General features: G+C 36.9%; 1 non-coding gene across 1 annotated transcript; it reads left to right on the top strand.

Moving 5' to 3' along the window:
- The first annotated feature begins 8,463 nt into the window (after window positions 1-8,463).
- LOC131223634 (small nucleolar RNA snoR99) lies at window positions 8,464-8,568 on the top strand. Its single transcript, XR_009160590.1, has one exon. It is a non-coding gene; the product is annotated as a small nucleolar RNA snoR99 (small nucleolar RNA).
- The last annotated feature ends 10,468 nt before the right edge of the window (window positions 8,569-19,036 follow it).

Here is a 19,036-nt window from a genome sequence, read left to right as displayed (position 1 = left end):
TAAATAGGTGGTCGATGGATTCCGGATGAGGAGAAGATGAAGATGGATGTTGCTCACAGCAGCAACATTTTGATGCTAGGCTAACACCCCTACGCTGGATCCTGTCATCCGTTGGAACCGCACGCTGAGACAGCCTCCAAACAAACATTGAAATCTTTAGAGGAAGCAGGCGGTTCTAGATATTGGTTGCTCCCACCACCTCGTTGTTCCTAGATCAGGTAAGATTCCAGGCAGAAGAGATAGTGAAGGAACCCGTTCGATCGAGGGGCCAAAAATGCTCGTCCGGGGCTAACGAAATGCAGAATCCATTTGCAGACATGTGGTGGAGAATCTTGTCAGGCAGTAAAGCTGAGACGTGAGTAGGGATATGTGGCCCATCATGAGTTAGGACATCCTTCACTGATAGGGAAAGGAGCCGCGTCGGGATGGGAAGAGTGATGAGATTTTGCAGAGGACTGAGTCCCGACCAATTACAGCTCCAGATGTTAATTTCTCCTTGGACGACAAGCCATTGAGAGGCTGATTCAATGATGGGGGACACTTTAGTAACCTATTTCCAAAAAGGAGACATGCCAAACTGAGAAGCAGAAGTAGGAGCAGTAGATGGCTGCTGCCTATACTTAGAGGACACAAAATCAGCTTAGAGGCTGGGGCCATGGTTGCTGAGAAGCGTCCAAGCCAGCTTGAGGCGCAGAGCTTTAAGGACATCTTTAAGACGATGAATGCCCAGGCCACCCTCTTCCTTTGGACGAGCAATCCTATTCCATTTGATCCAATGGAGTTTTTTTCTGCCGTCCTGCCAGCCCCAGAAGAAATCCACCAATTTCATTTCAATTTTTTTCCAGAATCTGTGAAGGGATAGTTGCTGCTGCCATGGCGTGAATGGGGATGCTGCAAAGAACATGGTTAATGAGGGTACAACGGCCGGCCTAGGACAGATAGTGAGCTGACCAACCAAGGATTCTGGATTCGATCTTTGCAACCAAGGGGAGGAAGTGAGAGCTTCTGTAGTCAACATTTTCAGCCAATCCATTCACAATCCCTACCAATTCCATTATGATGTATCTATTCGAGTGCTCCGATACATTAATTCTTCTCCTAACAAGGGCATTCTTTTGCCCTCTAATAACACCCTCCCACTATTAGCTTATTGTGATTCTAACTATGTTAGTTGTCCTAAAACTCATTGATCTAGTATAGGATACTTCACTATGCTTGAAAGTAGTCATATATCTTGGAAAACCAAAAAACCGACTATTATTTCTAGGTCATCTATAGAAGCCAAGTAAAATGCTATGGCCAATGCAACTTGTGAACTCACTTGGCTCAAAACACTTCTCCAGGAACTCGACATCCAACATCCCCAACCTATGCGCCTTCATTGAGATAATCAAGTTGTTCTTCACATAGCCACTAAATTTGTTTTTAGTGTACAGAATAAGCACATAGAGATTCGTTGTCATCTTAACCATGAAAAAAAATCACTTCTGGGGGTTCTCTGCACTTCCTACATGCCCACCAATCATTCACTTGTACACATCTTCACCAAAACTCTTCATCACGACCGATTTCCTCCACTACTTAGTAAGTTGGGTGTTATGAATCTTCACACACCAACTTAGGAGGGAGTATTACTTAAAATATTATTTTCATATATTTCTTTTCATTCCTTTTCTATTATCGTCGAGATTTAATTGGAATGTAATTTATTTTGGATATATTTATTTTTCGTTTTAATATATTTTTTTGAGGTGATTTCTCCTATAAATTTAGAGTGTGTTTAAACACTGAGATCATGAGTTCAAATATTCATGTGGTGTGTGCACATATATAAAAGAAAAATAATTCACAATATTCAACTCAATGAAAATATACAAACAATTCTTCCATCTCTAAATTTACACCATTGCTCTCTAATTTTAGACAATTGGTCAGCCTTTGTCCATGCATCCCGTTGATGCCATGTATTGAGTGTGTTTTATTTATTTATTTTTTTAAAATACCTGGTTAAGATATTACTTGTACTTATCTCTGAACTTTCTCTCTGCGTATATACACTGGATTATTTTGGAAATATACAGCAATGTTCTTCAATGTAATCTGTATATTATATCACAATTTACAAGTTCTCTTTTCACGTTAAGAACCACTTTGGAATGGGCGTGATCTTTTTTCTTCCTTTTTCTTTTTGGTCCTTTTGACTCAAGTGGAGCCACTTACACGCAAAAGCATAGACTTTGAAGTAAAAAAAGGAGGCTGGAATCACATGCCCGAAGAACCGTGTGAAGTACGGATGCAGATGTCCTGTACGCCCGGCCACAGGCAGTTCCTGTAGTCCGAAGCTATGTGGGGCTACAGAGATGCTCGTTAGGAATCCACTCCGTCCATTAGTTTTTCAGCCTCACAATCGCACGATAATCCAAAAATCAGGAAGATCCAAAACTTATGTATTCCACAAGGCAGGAAAAAGTGAGAATGGAAATGCCCAACCTTGAAACCTTCCTAGAGCCGAATAGGATGCGTATGTGTCATCCAAACCGTTGATAAGGTTATTAACACTGTTATAAACTGTAGGAATAAATATAATGCTGATCTAAAACTTCTGTGGCCCTCACAAAGTTTTCAATGAAAAGCGTTTAGTCCCTGCTATTGCCTGTCGTGTGGATCACCTGAGTTTTGGATCTACATTACTTTTGGACTTCCATCTTATCGGATGATTGAAAAACTGATGAACGGAATGGATTCCTCTAGGGCATCTCTGTGGCCCCACCTAGCTTCCGACCGAAGAAACTTCCCTGGGGAAAGGCAATTCTCGTTCGTGAAGCAGGTGGTGTTCCCTTTAGTTAGGGAGCGGATTAGGACGCATCACCTTTAGTCCTATACCAACCGATGGGAAAGTGGAGATTCCAGAGCCCGCTTTTATTTTTCTTCACATGAAATCGTTGAAAATTAATGAGTTTTCAGGTTCGTTGTGCAGGGAGCGTTTTTCGGTTTGTTGCAACTCCAAAGTATATGTGGATGTATGGATGGCGAATCCGGACCTTCCATCTGCTGGGTTCGTTTAGCAGCAGTGCATTATAAAGAAAGCACACTGATTGGTAAATCCTAGCCATCTGTCCAATAAACTATTCCAAATAGAATGAATAGAAATAAAATTTATTTATTTTCACAGCCTGTTTAAAGAAAATATTGGGGATACGGGGTTGCTCGTTTTGTCTGATATCTTTGGCATTGTTTGTACATGTTGGGGCTAACTCCGTGGACGGTCCTGATTTACCAACTGTACAAACGAGTATATGTTACATTGGTGACGAACTGTTTGTCATGGCTAAAAGTATGCTTTTTCAAAATCTTCCTAACGTTGGAGCGGACGTGGATTTGCTGCCAAAGCCTTTGGCATAAAGTTCCCGTGGATTCGGGGCAGGGCCACTGCGATGTTGGTGAGAAATCTAATCCGTCCATACGTTTTTCGAGCTCATTTTAAGACATGCTGCTAAAAACGAGAACTCAAGTGAGCCACGGGAGATGAAACAGTGGGAAAAGAATGCCTACAGTTGAGAGCTTCCTAGGATCCACCTTGATGTTTATATGCCATCCAAACCGTTTATAAGGTCATTTTCACTGAGATGAAGTGAAAATACCAAAAACTTAGACTGATACAAAACTTCTGTGGCCATATAAATGTTTCAACGGTACTCACTAAATCCCCACTGTTTCCTCTTGTGTGGCCCATCTGAGTTTTGGATACTCCTAATTTTTAGTCGAACCTCTTAAAAGGAGCTTTAAAAACGGATGGACGGGTTGGATTTCACACAAACATCGCAGTGAGCTCCACCCACAATCCTTGCACAGGAATCCACGTCCTGCTGGAACGACGCATTTACGCGGGACCCCAAAAGACCGGAATACACTTTTTATTTTTTATTTTTCTTTAATCAGAAAATTCTATACATAGTTCAGACACCACGAAAAAAGCGAAAAACAAAAAATGTAAAAAGTATAAAAGGCAGACCTCGTGGGAAAAAAGAAAGGAAAAGTGAAAAGTCCTCTTTACCATCTATTTTATACAGCCGGTCCAACAATAAAGCTTTTTCCTTCTTATTTTTTTCCCTTAATCTGAAAAGTGTATACATTCATGCACCACGAAAAGAACCCGGGCCGCACCTATCATATACCATATAGCCTTAGGATAAAGCAACGAAATAAAAAGTCAAAAAAGTGAGCCCTAGAAAAAATAAAAAGGAATCAGCTTATAAAAATAAATAATAATAAATAAATAAAAGTGCACAAAACAATCACACTAACGCTATATCAAACCATTGCGTTTTGTATGACATCCGGTCGAGTCCATCAGTCTTATCTCTTGATGAAATAATGGTTTGTGTGTGGTGCCATTGTGATGTGTATATTTCTCAAACCGGTTCATCAGGTGAGAATTACCAGGATGAAGGGAAAATACATTAGAAGCTCAGGCGGGCCAGACCTCATGAACTTAGAGGTTTTATGATCAATTTTACGTTGTTCCCTGTGGTGTAAATCATATGAGTTTTGTATGGGACCAATGTTTTGCTTGTACAGTGTAGATAATATATAGGTATTAACTGATAGATGGAGTGGATGTCAAACATACAAAATGGTGGGCTTCCACCCAAAACGATACAGAAATAGAGGAGTAATATGAACGATGGTATGGTCAGTGTACTTTGGTTTCGAACACGTGTAAGCAGGGAGTACAGGAACTGCCTGTGGCCGGGCGTACAGGACATCTGCAACCGTACTTCACACGGTTAAAACGAATAATTTGGCCTCTAAGCATGTGACTTAAATTCTTCGGTCAAGTGATTCCAGCCTCCTTTTTTACTTCAAAGTCTATGCTTTTGCATGTAAGTGGCTCCACTTGAGTCAAAAGGACCAAAAAGAAAAAGGAATAAAAAAGATCACGCCCACTCGAAAGTGGTTAAAAAACGTGTAAGCAGCGAGTATGGCTACAGTCTGTTGGGCCCATCATGGATGGACCACGCCTCTAAAGTCTTCCCTGCTGGCACATCTTGAACTTTCAATTTGTGGCCTGCCAATAGGAGGTAGAAAGAATGCAGCATCAATCTACGTTCAACTACGAGACTAAAATCTTCTACAGCCTTACAATTAAGGCGCTTCAGGAAAAGGTCCCATCAACGCTGTGTACGCGGGTTGAAAAACAAAACCAAAGCCCCACTTGAGTGGGAAAGTAGCACATCGAACACGATGAGAGCATTAGGAAAAGTATAAAAGAAAATTAATAGGAGAAATTGTGGTAAAAGTACTTGTGCTCTGCGAAAAGTACTCATGCTTCCAAGATGGGAAATCCATCACCTGGACAATGATCCACTTGAGTTTTACGACCTGTCTCTTGAGCCAAAGTCCTAACATGAACCAGCTTAACTAAGACATGGTATGGATTTCCTGTGAGAAAAAGAGAGTTCAAGTAGACTGCTCAAATGAATGTGGCAAGGTCTAAGTCAATATAGACTTTTTGTGGTTACAATCTGAATATATACCCGGATTGAAATGGCAAAACGTGATTCATGTGGCCAACCATAATTAATAGAGATAAGGCTTAAATGATGATAATGAAATTTAAATGGCTTCACTTAAAATCACTACAGGAAATTTTACTTTTACCGATGAAAAAATTTGTTGGTAAAAAACCGAGGGTAAAGGCTTTCACCGGCGTAAAAGGGTAGGCAATGGTAAGACTTGTACTGATGATAAAAGCTTTACCGACGAGAATTTTCGTAGGTAAAAATTGTGTTAAGACTTTTACCTACGAAATTGCTCGTGGCTAAAAACTAAAAAGAGTTTTACCTACGACATTTTTTGTAGCTAAAAACTTTTTAAGACTTCTTAGGTAAAAACTGTGTTAAGACTTTTACCTACGAAAGTTACCTTTACCTATGAAATTTTTCATAGGTACAAACCGTGTTAAGAGTTTTGCCTACGAAATTGGTCGTTGTTGGCGAAACTTTTCCCTACGAACGTTTCGTAGGTAAAAACTGTGTACTTTGTGTTCATCAGCACTGGTAAGACTTTTTACCTATAAATTTTGACATAGGTAAAAACTATTGATGAAACTTTTACCTACGAAATGATTCGTAGGTAAAAAAATGTGAATGAACCTTTTACCTACGAAAAATTTTCCATGCCATTCGTAGGTAAGACACTAATGTTTTCCCATGCCATTTGAATATTCAAAGTTTTTGGCTTTATGTTCTTATTGCATGGATATAAATGTCCAAAATGTGCTCTTGTTACACAAGGAAAATACACTAGGGCAGAAGGTCATATAATTCCTCAATAACTCTTCCCGTGCAACCTGTCGGTGTTCGCTTCAATTCTGGTTAGACCAAATCTAACCCTGGCAACTCAGTTGTTAACCCTAACCCAACTAAAAATGATCCCATCAATTAGGCCTGACTGTTTTCATATCTCCCCACCTTAACCCCACTTATGACCTAACCGAGCAAAACTTTTTTGAGTCCAGTCAAGTTGAGTATTTGCTGACTTAGGTCCTATTGGGATTTGATTCCACCCAAACATGACCCAAATTTAAAAGTTAAAAGGGAAATCGATTGTACTGGCCTCGATGTATGGTTAAATTCCCTAACGAGATTCAACTTTTCAAATATTCTAAGGGTGGCCTTCTGACATGCTTCCGTAAATTACTTGGACCAAAATGCCCTTGTCCTTCTTTCAGTAGTTGTATGATTTTTTAAGGAATAAGAAGTTATATCATATTTAATGTCAAGAAAGTGATGTGCATGGAACCCTTTTTTGTGCATGGACAAGGACCAAACTAATGGGGCCCACATTGATGTATGTGTATAATTCATGTCGTCCATCCTTTTTGTCATGTCATTTTAGGGCTAGGGCCCAAATATCAACCTTATCCAGAGCTCGAGTGGGCCACATAATAGAAAATAATGGTAACAATGAAACCCACTGTTGAAACTTTTCAGGCTCACTGTAATATTTGTTAGAAGTGGACACTACCCAAGTCAAGACTTTTTGGGCCCATGGCGAGCAGGCCGACAAGGTGGACAGAATGGATCACCCCATTGTAGGCCTTAGGCTTTTGTACCAATGGCTATCCTTTCATTTGGTAGTAAAGGAAGTGAACATGTAACAACTGCGACCCATAGCACATGAGAACCCACTACCAAAAAATTGAGCAAAGGCCATGGACTTTGAAAGCTTTTAGCAACGAATTAAATCCGTAGCAATTTTACTATGGATTTAATCCGTAGCTAAAGCATAATTGATCTGTATCTAAAGCGTACCTCCTCACCTAAACCTTATTAAACATAGCTGGTGCTTTAGGGGCTCCATTCGGTCCATTGGAATATATGTGCTTGATCTAAGCCATCCATCAATTCTGATATATAATTCCAGTGGATGAGTTCAAATATTATGTAGATTAAATGTGTAAGTGGACCACACCATAAGAAATAATGAAAATTAAATTTCTACTGTTAATATGTTGTGTGGTCTCCTTAATGATTGGATCTGACTCATTTTTTTTATCAGCACTTAAAATAATAATTTAAAATTAATAGACGGAGTGGATATATAAAATGCATCATAGTGAGCCCACAGTCCTAAAACCCAACGTCACAAAGGGGCCGTCCGTCACGCGTCCCTCCAAAACCCAAAGCGCCCTCCCAAAAACCAAAACCCGTCCGTTTGCCCATTTCTCCCGCGCATAGTAGACGAAAACCATCTCTCAATCTCTCTCCATCTCTTTCTCTCGCACTCAGCCTCTCTCTTTCCCTTGCCCTCTCTTGATCTCCCGCTCTCCCTGACCCTCTCTCCCTGTCACTTGGCCACATTCCCCTCTCTCTATTTTCAAAACCCCCTTTCGCCGCAAGAAGGAGAAGAAGAAGAAGTACAGTTAGTCTCTCTCTCTCTCTCTCTCTCTCTCTCTCTCTCTCTCTCTCTCTGTTTCTGAAATCTGTTGCGTTTGGATGCTCAATCCTTTAATCCCTATGATTCCCTATGAATGGAAACTAATCATGTCGCCTTGAATCCTTTAATCCCTATGCATTCTTTCAATCTTTCAATCTGCATTCCCCTCTCTCTGTTTCTGAAATCTAAAAATGTTTTGTGGGCTCCACCATAATGTGTATGCAGGCCATTCATTTTTTTTTCAGCTCATTTTAGGGCCAAATCTCAGGTGGACCACACCACAGGAAACTGTGGTGATTGAACGCCCACCATTAAATACTTCCTAAGGTGATAAGAATCCCTCTCGTTTTGTGTTTTTTGAATTTTTTTTAAGGTGTGTTGTTGGATCTGTTGTCATATACATAATAACGTTTGTGTATGTGCTTGTTTGCTTTTTTTATATCGTGGGTTATTCTATAGACGGGTAGTTGGGTGTATGTAGTATTGGGACTAAAATGTCTGCCCCATTGGTTGATATGTTGTGTGCCTCATGGGATGAACATGTCCCTTACATAGGACTCCCATCTGATTCATTTTGTTAGCTAATTTCTATCTGGTATTTAGTTAATCATAGATGATGGGATGTTTCATTTTCTGTTTTCTTTGTTTAATTGATACTCTGGCAGTGCATGCTTGATACAAAGGCACATTGAATGAATTGTGGAGTTATGAGTCGGTTCTGTTGAGCATTTCTAGCTCTTTTTCATCTACTAATTTGGCACTTTTTTTTAAAAAATAAAATATTGAATGAATTTTATACTATATATTTGAATGTATTTATAGTCTTAGGCTCCATTTGGTCATTACATTAGTATTTATGAAAACATTTTTTTTTTGAAAAACAAATGTAGCCTAAGCCCTTTTTTTAACTCCGCCAATGCAACTCCTTGGATTGCCAGTCCTAAGCTCGGGTAAAGGAGGAGGGAGAAGGGCTTTAGAATGAGATCATTAACTGAGGAGATCCTGAAAATGTAATGAGTGTTTCTGATTTTATGATTTTACTTGTACATTCCTGTATTGATTATTCAAGCATGACGGTTATGCACATTCTTTAAGATGGATGTTGCATGTGGGAGGATTGGAGCTGCATATTTCAGATTCAAGCATCTGGTACGTCTCTTGTCAAGAATGCACATGTGTAGTTCATCAAACAATATATGATGTGATTATAATTACATTTATTTGTTGCAACAATATGTTCGTGATATCGTGTGCATGATATCTGTATTATAATTATAGTTATCTATAATAATAGTTTTTCCATCATAGTGCATTCACAATAGTTATCATTATGATTACAGTTATTCATTATGTGTGTTTTAGGGGCCATCTGCACTTTGTAAGTATACAATGGAAGGTAAGGAAAACCCTCGAGTTCCCTTCTTTGAATCATGAAAAGGTATTGTATTTGCGAATGTGAATGAAAATAAACAACTTAGAATATATATATATATATATATATATATATATATATGTTATCAATGGAGGATACCTTGATTAAAGGGACATGAAATTCTTGTAGCTTATGGTATGGTGGCCCAATATTGGTTGTATGTTACTAGTATGTAGATGATAATACTAGGTTCAATATTTTTTGTATGTGGCTAAAATTTTTATCTCAACTACTTATAACCTAAACCTAAACCTAAAATCTAAATGTATTCTCAAATCCCTAAACCTAAACCTACACATAATCCTAATCTCAACTCTCTAACCTAAACCTAAACCTAAACTTGAAAATCCAAACTTAAACTCAATCCTGAACCCGATTTCCTAAACCTAAACTTTAACCTATTCTCAAGTCCCAAAAGCTATAACCCATAACATATAACCTATAACCTAAACCTAAACTGTCACGCCCCAAATTCGAAAACCGGGCTCACAAAATTTTCAATCGCCGAATCCGACGCCGACAGCCAACGTAGAACCCCATTCTCGGCTCCTAGCGCCCATTCACCAGGTTCCGATCCTGGGATGCTACGATGAGGATTTTCTTACACCAGTTTGATTCGTAATAAGCATAACCAAAGGTATAACCCACAAACAACAACCAAAAACTCCATCACATTTTCACTATGATCAAAAACTTTAAAAGTACAATGAGCATAAAAGGGGAAACACAATGATGATGAACAAAACTTTAAAATAATCAGCCATGTGCCCGAGCCGTAGCGCTGCTACGATCAAACGTCATATGCACGCGACGGTCGTGCATAAGCTTATAAAAAGCATAGAGGGTGGTGAAAGTGTGTGCTCAAGGTGGTAATGCAGTTATGCAGTATCAGAGTAATGCGGAACATGCTGATGAAAGCCAAGAATACCATTAGCCGTACCAAGGCCATGCGATGCAAAGAATGATGTCGGCCATACCAAGGCCATGCAATACGAAATGCAACTCAAGCATACAAATCCTCATCTAAGTCCACATATCAATACAACTTAAAATATGAAATATCACCGAGGTCTAGTACACTCCAAGCCAGATTGCTACCCCATCGCGCGCAATAAGGTGAGTGGAAAAAACCTCACTATCCGCCTACCAATATCGGGCTCGGCTCGTCAACAGCGGACTCATTCCTCGAGCTAGTCAGACTCAGCCTAGATTTACCCCCTACTCTCGGGCGGGTAAGGCCACACCCCCTTCCAACAGACCACGACACAGTGGAAAATGCAACCGTCTGATAATCAGCATTCGGCGCTCATGTACCCACTCGGTTTAGACGTTGGAGCAACCTCTTGGTACCATAAGGGTTTAGGAACTTTTACCCAGGAATATCTATAGCACCCCATATAGAACAATATTTTCGGTATCCAATCCTGCCAACCACGATACGTCAGTGGAGGCTATGGTCCTGATGTCGTTAGGGCATATAGTAACCATATCACACAATGCGAATGCATGAATCATATTATCTAGTCATACAGCAATCCTGTGCGTATCATGCGCTCATGTAGGGCAACACCCCTTATCCGGGAGCCCCTAAGCAATCTACCCGAAGGCATATGTTATGATCAGTCACTTCTCATACCAAGCATACATATGATGCGTATGATCATGAGTTATGGAGCTATACTATACATGTTATAAAGTAATACACTATCCTTACAACGCAGATAGCCTAGATGTCCTGCACACAACAAGTATGGGCCAAACAATGAGCCCTAGGGAGAGTTGTAATGTGGACATTTAACCAACATTATGCTTGCAATGTCAACGTCAAACCAACATTGCTCCCAAGGCATGACCGTCATAAACATCATTACATAAACCATGTTGGGATTGCACATTGCAATGGACCTTAGGTACATCCCATTGGGCCTTAAATACATCAAATGGGTCGTATCACATGGGCCTTATATTCATCAAGTAGGCCATATCAATGGGCCGCACCAATGGGCCTTATGTGCATTGCAATGGGCCATAACCTGTAGGCCTTAAAATGCATCAAATGGGCCTAATCTCATGGGCCTTGTGTGTATCAAATGGGCCACACCAATACGGCCCCAAATGTACATCAAATGGGCCTCAACCCATAAGCCCCAATACATCTTAATAGGCCTTAAACCATGGGCCCCTAATACAACAAATGGGCCTCACAACATGCCAAGGTGGGGTCCACTTGGACTATGGATCCGGCTCATTCTTTATGCCCATGCCATAAAATAGGCTTTTTAAAATGGATGGATAGATTGGATGCAGCACCTGCCTCATGGTGGGGGTCCACATGAAGGCCAACCATCATATATTTTATATAATATAATATATATTTTATATATAGTATATACAATATTATATAAACCTTAACCAAAACCTATAACTATAACCTAAACTTAAACCTATAACCTTAACCTAAACCAAAACCTATAATCTAAACCTTAACCTATAACCTATAATCTAAACTTATAACCTATAACCTAACCTTAACCTAAACCTAAAACCAAAACCTAAACCTATAACCTAAACCTATAACCTATAACCTAAACCTAAACCTAAAACCTAAATGTATTCTCAAATCCCTAAACCTAAACCGACACCTAATCCTAATCTCAACTCCCTAACCTAAACATAAACCTAAACTTAAAAACCCAAACCTAAACCCAATTTCGAACCTGAACCCGAACTCGATTTCCTAAACATAAACCTTAACCTATTCTCAATTCTCAAAAGCTATAACCTATAACATATAACCTATAACCTAAACCTAAACCTAAACTTAAACCTATAACCTTAACCTAAACTAAAACTTATAACCTAAACCTTAACCTATAACCTATAACCTATAACCTATAACCTAACCTAAAACCTAAACCTAAACGTATAACCTAAACCTATAACTTAAAACCAAAACCAAAACCTAAAACCTAAATGTATTCTCAAATCCCTAAACCTAAACCTACAACTAATCCTAATCTCAACTTAAACCTAAACCTAAACTTGAAAACCCAAACCTAAACCCGATCCCAAACCCGAACCCGATTTCCTAAACATAAACTTTAACCTATTCTCAATTACCAAAAGCTATAACATATAACATATAACCTATAACATAAAACTAAACCTATAACCTAAACCTAAACCTAAACATATAACCTTAACCTAAACCAAAACCTATAACCTAAACCTTAACCTATAACCTATAACCTAAACTTATAACCTATAACCTAACCTTAACCTAAACCTAAAACCTAAACCTAAACCTATAACCTAAACCAAAAACTTAAAACCTAAAGCTAAACATAAAACCTAAATGTATTCTCAAATCCCTAAACCTAAACCTACACCTAATCCTAATCTCTAGTTCCTGACTTAAACCTAATCCTAAACTTGAAAACCCAAACCTAAACCCGATCCCGAACCCGAACCCGATTTCCTAAACTTAAACCTTAACCTATTCTCAATTTCCAAAAGTTATAACTTGTAACATATAACCTATAACTTAAACCTAAACCTTAACCTAAACCTATAACCTAAACCTAAACCTAAACTTATAACCTAAACCTTAACCTATAACCTAAACTTAGAACCTATAACCTAACCTTAACCTAAACCTAAACCTATAACCTATAACCTAAACCTAAACCTAAAACCTAAATGTATTCTTAAATCCATAAACCTAAACTTACACCTAATCCTAATCTAAATTCCCTAACTTAAACCTAAACTTAAATTTGAAAACCCAAACCTAAACCCGATTGCGACCCCGGACCCGATATCCTAAACCTAAACCTTAACCTATTCTCAATTCCCAAAAGCTATAACCTATAACATATAACCTATAACCTTAACCTAAACCTTAACCTAAACTTATAACCTAAACCTAATCCTAAACCTATGACCTAAACCTAAACCAAAACCTATAACCTAAACCTTAACCTATAACCTATAACCTACAACTTAAACTTATAACCTATACTAACCTTAACCTAAACCTAAAACCAAAACCAAAACCTATAACCTAAAACCTAAATGTTTTGTCAAATCCCTAAACCTAAACCTACACATAATCCTAATCTCAACTCCATAACCTAAACCTAAACCTAAACTTAAAAACTCAAACCTAAACCCGATCCCAAACCTGATTTCCTAAACCTAAACCTTAACCTCTTCTCAATTCCCAAAAGTTATAACCTATAACATATAACCTATAACCTATAACCTAAACCTAAACCTAAACCTTAACCTAAACCCAAACCTAAACCTAAACCTATAACCTTTACCTAAACCAAAACCTATAACCTAAACATTAACCTATAACTTATAACTTAAACTTATAACCTATATAGAACCAAACCTTAACCTAAACCTAAAACCTAAACCTAAACCTATAACTTAAACCTATAACCTAAAACCTAAATGTATTCTCAAATCCCTAAACATAAACCTACACCTAATCCTAATCTCAACTCCGTAACCTAAACCTAAACCTAAACTTGAAAACCCAAACCTAAACCCGAACCCGATTTCCTAAACCTAAACCTTAACCTATTCTCAATTCCCTAAAGCTATAACCAATAACATATAACCTATAACCTAAACCTAAACCTTAACCTAAACCTATAACCTAAACCTAAACCTAAACCTATAACCTTAACTTATAACCTAAACCTTAACGTAAAACCTATAACCTATAACCTATAACCTAAACTTAGAACCTATAACCTAACCTAAACCTAAACCTATAACCTATAACCTAAACCTAAACCTAAAACCTAAATGTATTCTTAAATCCATAAACCTAAACCTACACCTAATCCTAATCTCAACTCCCTAACCTAAACCTAAACTTAAATTTAAAAACTCAAACCTAAACCCGATCCCAAACCCGATTTCCTAAACCTAAACCTTAACCTATTCTCAATTTTCAAAAGCTATAACCTATAACATATAACCTATAACCTAAACCTAAACCTTAACCTAAGCATAAACCTATAACCTTAACCTAAACCAAAACCTATAACCTAAACATTAACCTATAACCTATAACTTAAACTAATAACCTATATAGAATCTAACCTTAACCTAAACCTAAAACCTAAACCTAAACTTATAACTTAAACGTATAACCTAAAACCTAAATGTATTCTCAAATCCCTAAACCTAAACCTACACCTAATCTTAATCTCAACTCCCTAACCTAAACCTAAACCTAAACTTGAAAACTCAAACCTATACCCGATCCTGAACCTGAACCCGATTTCCTAAACCTAAACCTTTACCTATTTTCAATTTTTAAAAGCTATAACCTATAACATATAAGCTATAATATAAACCTAAACCTAAACCTAAACTTAAACCTATAACCTAAACCTAAACCAAAACCTATAACCTATAACCTAAACTTATAACATATAACCAAACCTTAACCTAAACCTAAAACCTAAACCTATAACCTAAAACCTAAACCTAAACCTAAAACCTCAATGTATTCTCAAATTCCTAAACCTAAACCTACACCTAATCCTAATCTCAACTCCCTAACCTAAACCTAAACCTAAACTTGAAAACCTAAACCTGAACCTGATTTCCTAAACCTAAATCTTAACCTATTCTCAATTCCCTAAAGTTATAACTTGTAACCTATAAACTATAACTAAACCTAAACCTAACATAAACCTATAATCTTAACTTAAACCTAAAACCTAAACGTAAACCTAATACTTAAATGTATTCTCAAATTCTTAAACCTAAACCTACACCTAATCCTAATCTCAACTCTCTAACCTAAACCTAAACTTGAAAACCCAAATATAAACCCGATCCCGAACCCGAACCCGATTTCCTAAACCTAAACTTTAACCTATTCTCAATTCCCTAAAGCTATAACCTATAACCTATAACGTTAACCTAAACCTATAACCTAAACCTATAACCTAAAACCTAAACTTAAACCTAAAACCTAAATGTACTCTCAAATCCCTAAACCTAAACCAACACCTAATCCTAATCTCAACTCCCTAACCTAAACCTAAACCTAAACTTGAAACCCAAACTTAAACCCGATCCTGAACCCGGACCTGATTTCCTAAACACAAACCTTAACATATTCTCAATTCCCAAAAGCTATAACCTATAACATATAACCTATAACCCAAAACTAAACCTTAACTTAAACCTATAACCTAAACCTAAACCTAAACCTATAACCTTAACTTAAACCAAAACCTATAACATAGACCTTAACCAATAACCTATAACCTATAACCTATAACCTAAACTTATAACCTATAACCTAACCTTAACCTAAACCTAAAACTTAAACCTAAACATATAACCTAAACTTATAACCTATAAGCTAAACCTAAATGTATTCTCAAATCCCTAAACCTAAACCTACACCTAATCCTAATCTCAACTCCCTAACCTAAACCTAAACCTAAATTTGAAAACCCAAACCTAAACCCGATCTTGAACCCGAACCCGATTTTCTAAACTTAAACCTTAACTTATTCTCAATTCTCAAAAGCTATAACCTATAACATATAACCTATAACCCAAACCTAAACCCAAATCTAAACCTAAACCTAAAACCTTAAACTAAACCAAAACCTATAACCTAAACCTTAACCTATAACATATAACCTATAACCTAACCTTAACCTAAACCTAAAATCTAAACCTAAACCTATAACATAAACCTAAAACCTGAAACCTAAACCTAAACCTAAAACCTAAATGTATTCTCAAATCTCTAAACCTAAACCTAATCCTAATCTCAACTTCCTAACCTAAACCTAAACCTAAACTTGAAAACCCAAGCCTAAACCCGATCCCAAACCCGAACCCGATTTCCTAAACCTAAACCTTAACCTATTCTCAATTTCCAAAAGCTATAACCCATAACCTAAACCTAAACCTTAACCTAAACCTATAACCTAAACCAAAACCTAAACCTAAACCTATAACCTTAACCTAAACCAAAACCTATAACCTAAACCTTAACCTATAACCTATAACCTATAACCTAAACTTATAACCTATAACCTAACCTTAACTTAAACCTATAATGTAAACCTAAACCTATAACCTATAACCTAAACTTAAACCTAAAACCTAAATGTATTCTTAAATCCTTAAACCTAAACCTACACATAATCCTAATCTCAATTCCTTAACCTAAACCTAAACCTAAACTTGAAAACCTAAACTTAAACCCAATCCCAAACCTGAACCCGATTTCCTAAACATAAACCTTAACCTATTCTCAATTCCCTAAAGCTATAAACTATAATCTAAACCTAAACCTAACACAAACATATAGCCTAAACTTATAACCTTAATGTAAACTTATAACGTAAACATAAACCTAAAACCTAAATATATTCTCAAATCCTTAAACCTAAACCTACACATAATCTTAATCTCAACTCCTTAACCTAAATCTAAACTTGAAAACCCAAACCTAAACCTGATCCCGAACCCGAACCCAATTTTCTAAACCTAAACCTTAACCTATTTTCAATTCTCTAAAGTTATAACCTATAACATTTAACCTATAACCTATAACTTAAACCTAAACCTAAACCTAAACCTAAAACCTGAATGTATTCTCAAATCCTTAAACCTAAACCTATAACCTACAACATTAACATAAACTTATAACCTAAACCTATAACCTACAACATTAACCTAAACCTATTCTCAAATCCCAAAACCTATAACCTAAACCTTTAACCTATAACCTAAACCAAAACCTTAGCCTATAACCAAAACCTTAACCTATAACCTATAACCTAAACTCAATTCCCTAAACCTTAACCTATAACCCAACCTAAACCTAAACCTATAACTTATACTTATAACCTAAACCTAAACCTATAACCTTAACTTAAACGTAAAATCTAAACTTAAACCTAAAACGTAAATGTATTCTCAAATCCCTAAACCTAAACCTAAACCTAAACCTATAACCTACAACGTTAACATAAACTTATAACCTAAATCTATAACCTACAACATTAACCTAAATCTATACTTATAACCTAAACCTATTCTCAAATCCTAAAACCTAAAACCTAAACCTAAACCTTCAGTTGAAAACTTCAGACAAGTCTTTCATAACTATGATATTAGAAATAAGTGGATGTGTTAGAAAACTTCAGACAGGTCTTTCATAGCTATAGATTCGTTCAATTGATTGTGGCCCGACTAGAGGACTGACCTGATTCTTGGGATACGGAATTTATAGTTTACCCTTTTGATGGATAGCTTAGATATTACACCTGTCTGCCATGCCGGCATGTGGTAGTGTGTGCATTAGCTCACTTACACATGCAGGTGAGCTTAGCAAACCTCTTTGCCTTCCTCAGGTGGGCTCTACCAAGAAGGTGCACATTTCTAGCAGGCGATGAACCTGCTGCGTCTGAACATCATTAGATTATTTTGTGATGGTGATCTTTTCTCTATGCAACATGATGCACTGTATACCCTAGAAACTATCTAGAACTCGAGGCATTGCCACTAATCACTAGCATGTCCTACTTGTAATTGACAAGCAAATGGAGATTTTCTTTTCATGATGGTCAGCTCTGCTTGCACATTTTTCAGGTCATAGATAATCATAGTCAGTATCTATTCCACTTGGGAAGTGGGTACTTGTGGCTACCGATGGTCCTCCTTGCAGAAATCGTCCAGACGTTTATTTTAGCCCTACAAACCATATGGTGAGACCATTCCTTTGTTCAATTTCATTCATCTCTTTAAGTTTTTATTAATTTATTAAGAAAAAAATGGTTATACATGATGTACTTCTTTCACTTTGTCTTTCTTCCCCCCCAATGGTCATTCCGATTTATGAATGCCATGACTATTTGTAGGATGATAGAATATACGAAGCTGTTGCAGGAAGTAACTTTGTTATTACTAGAATTGGATTTCGAGACAACTCTTCAAAGTACTACATAAATGACTGTGGAAGTAATTTTACAGAGGTCACCAAAAAATTGAAAGGAAAAGGAGTGGACTTGGACAACAATTAGTTTTTTATTCTTCAGGTGGGTGATGGGCTGATGGCTAAAAAAGGCCTATTTACTTGTGAAAAAAATATCATATTATCAAAATATATCTTCTCTTTTAATTCTTTATCATTGAAATTTCAGGGTGAAGTCGGGCAAATTTCTCTAATGAAGCCAAAGATTTGTATTTTTAGCATTATTGTAATTGTAATTGTGATTGATTGAATGAAGGATTGTAATTGATTGTAATTGTAATTAATTGAATGAAGGATTGTAATTGAATGAATGAATGATTATAATTGATTGTAATTGAATGATTGTAATTGATTGTAATGGAATGAATGAATGATTATGCAAGTGGTAATTGAATGAACAAATGATTATATAAATATTTTTAATGTACGAAATAACTACGGATATTGACCGTAGCCAGTAATCTGACAGTTGTAGCCATTATTAAATTTGGCAATTGCTATGGACTTTTAGCTACAAATAATATCCGTAGTTATTTGTGGTTTTCGCTACAAAAATAATTACTACGGATTATATCTGTAGCTATTGTAATCTATAGCTACGGATTAAATCCGTAGCAATAGGTTTAAGA

This window comes from Magnolia sinica, chromosome 1 (genome assembly GCF_029962835.1).
Source record: "Magnolia sinica isolate HGM2019 chromosome 1, MsV1, whole genome shotgun sequence".
Taxonomy (NCBI): Eukaryota; Viridiplantae; Streptophyta; class Magnoliopsida; order Magnoliales; family Magnoliaceae; genus Magnolia; species Magnolia sinica.
This window is presented reverse-complemented; position numbering and strand designations above follow the sequence as displayed.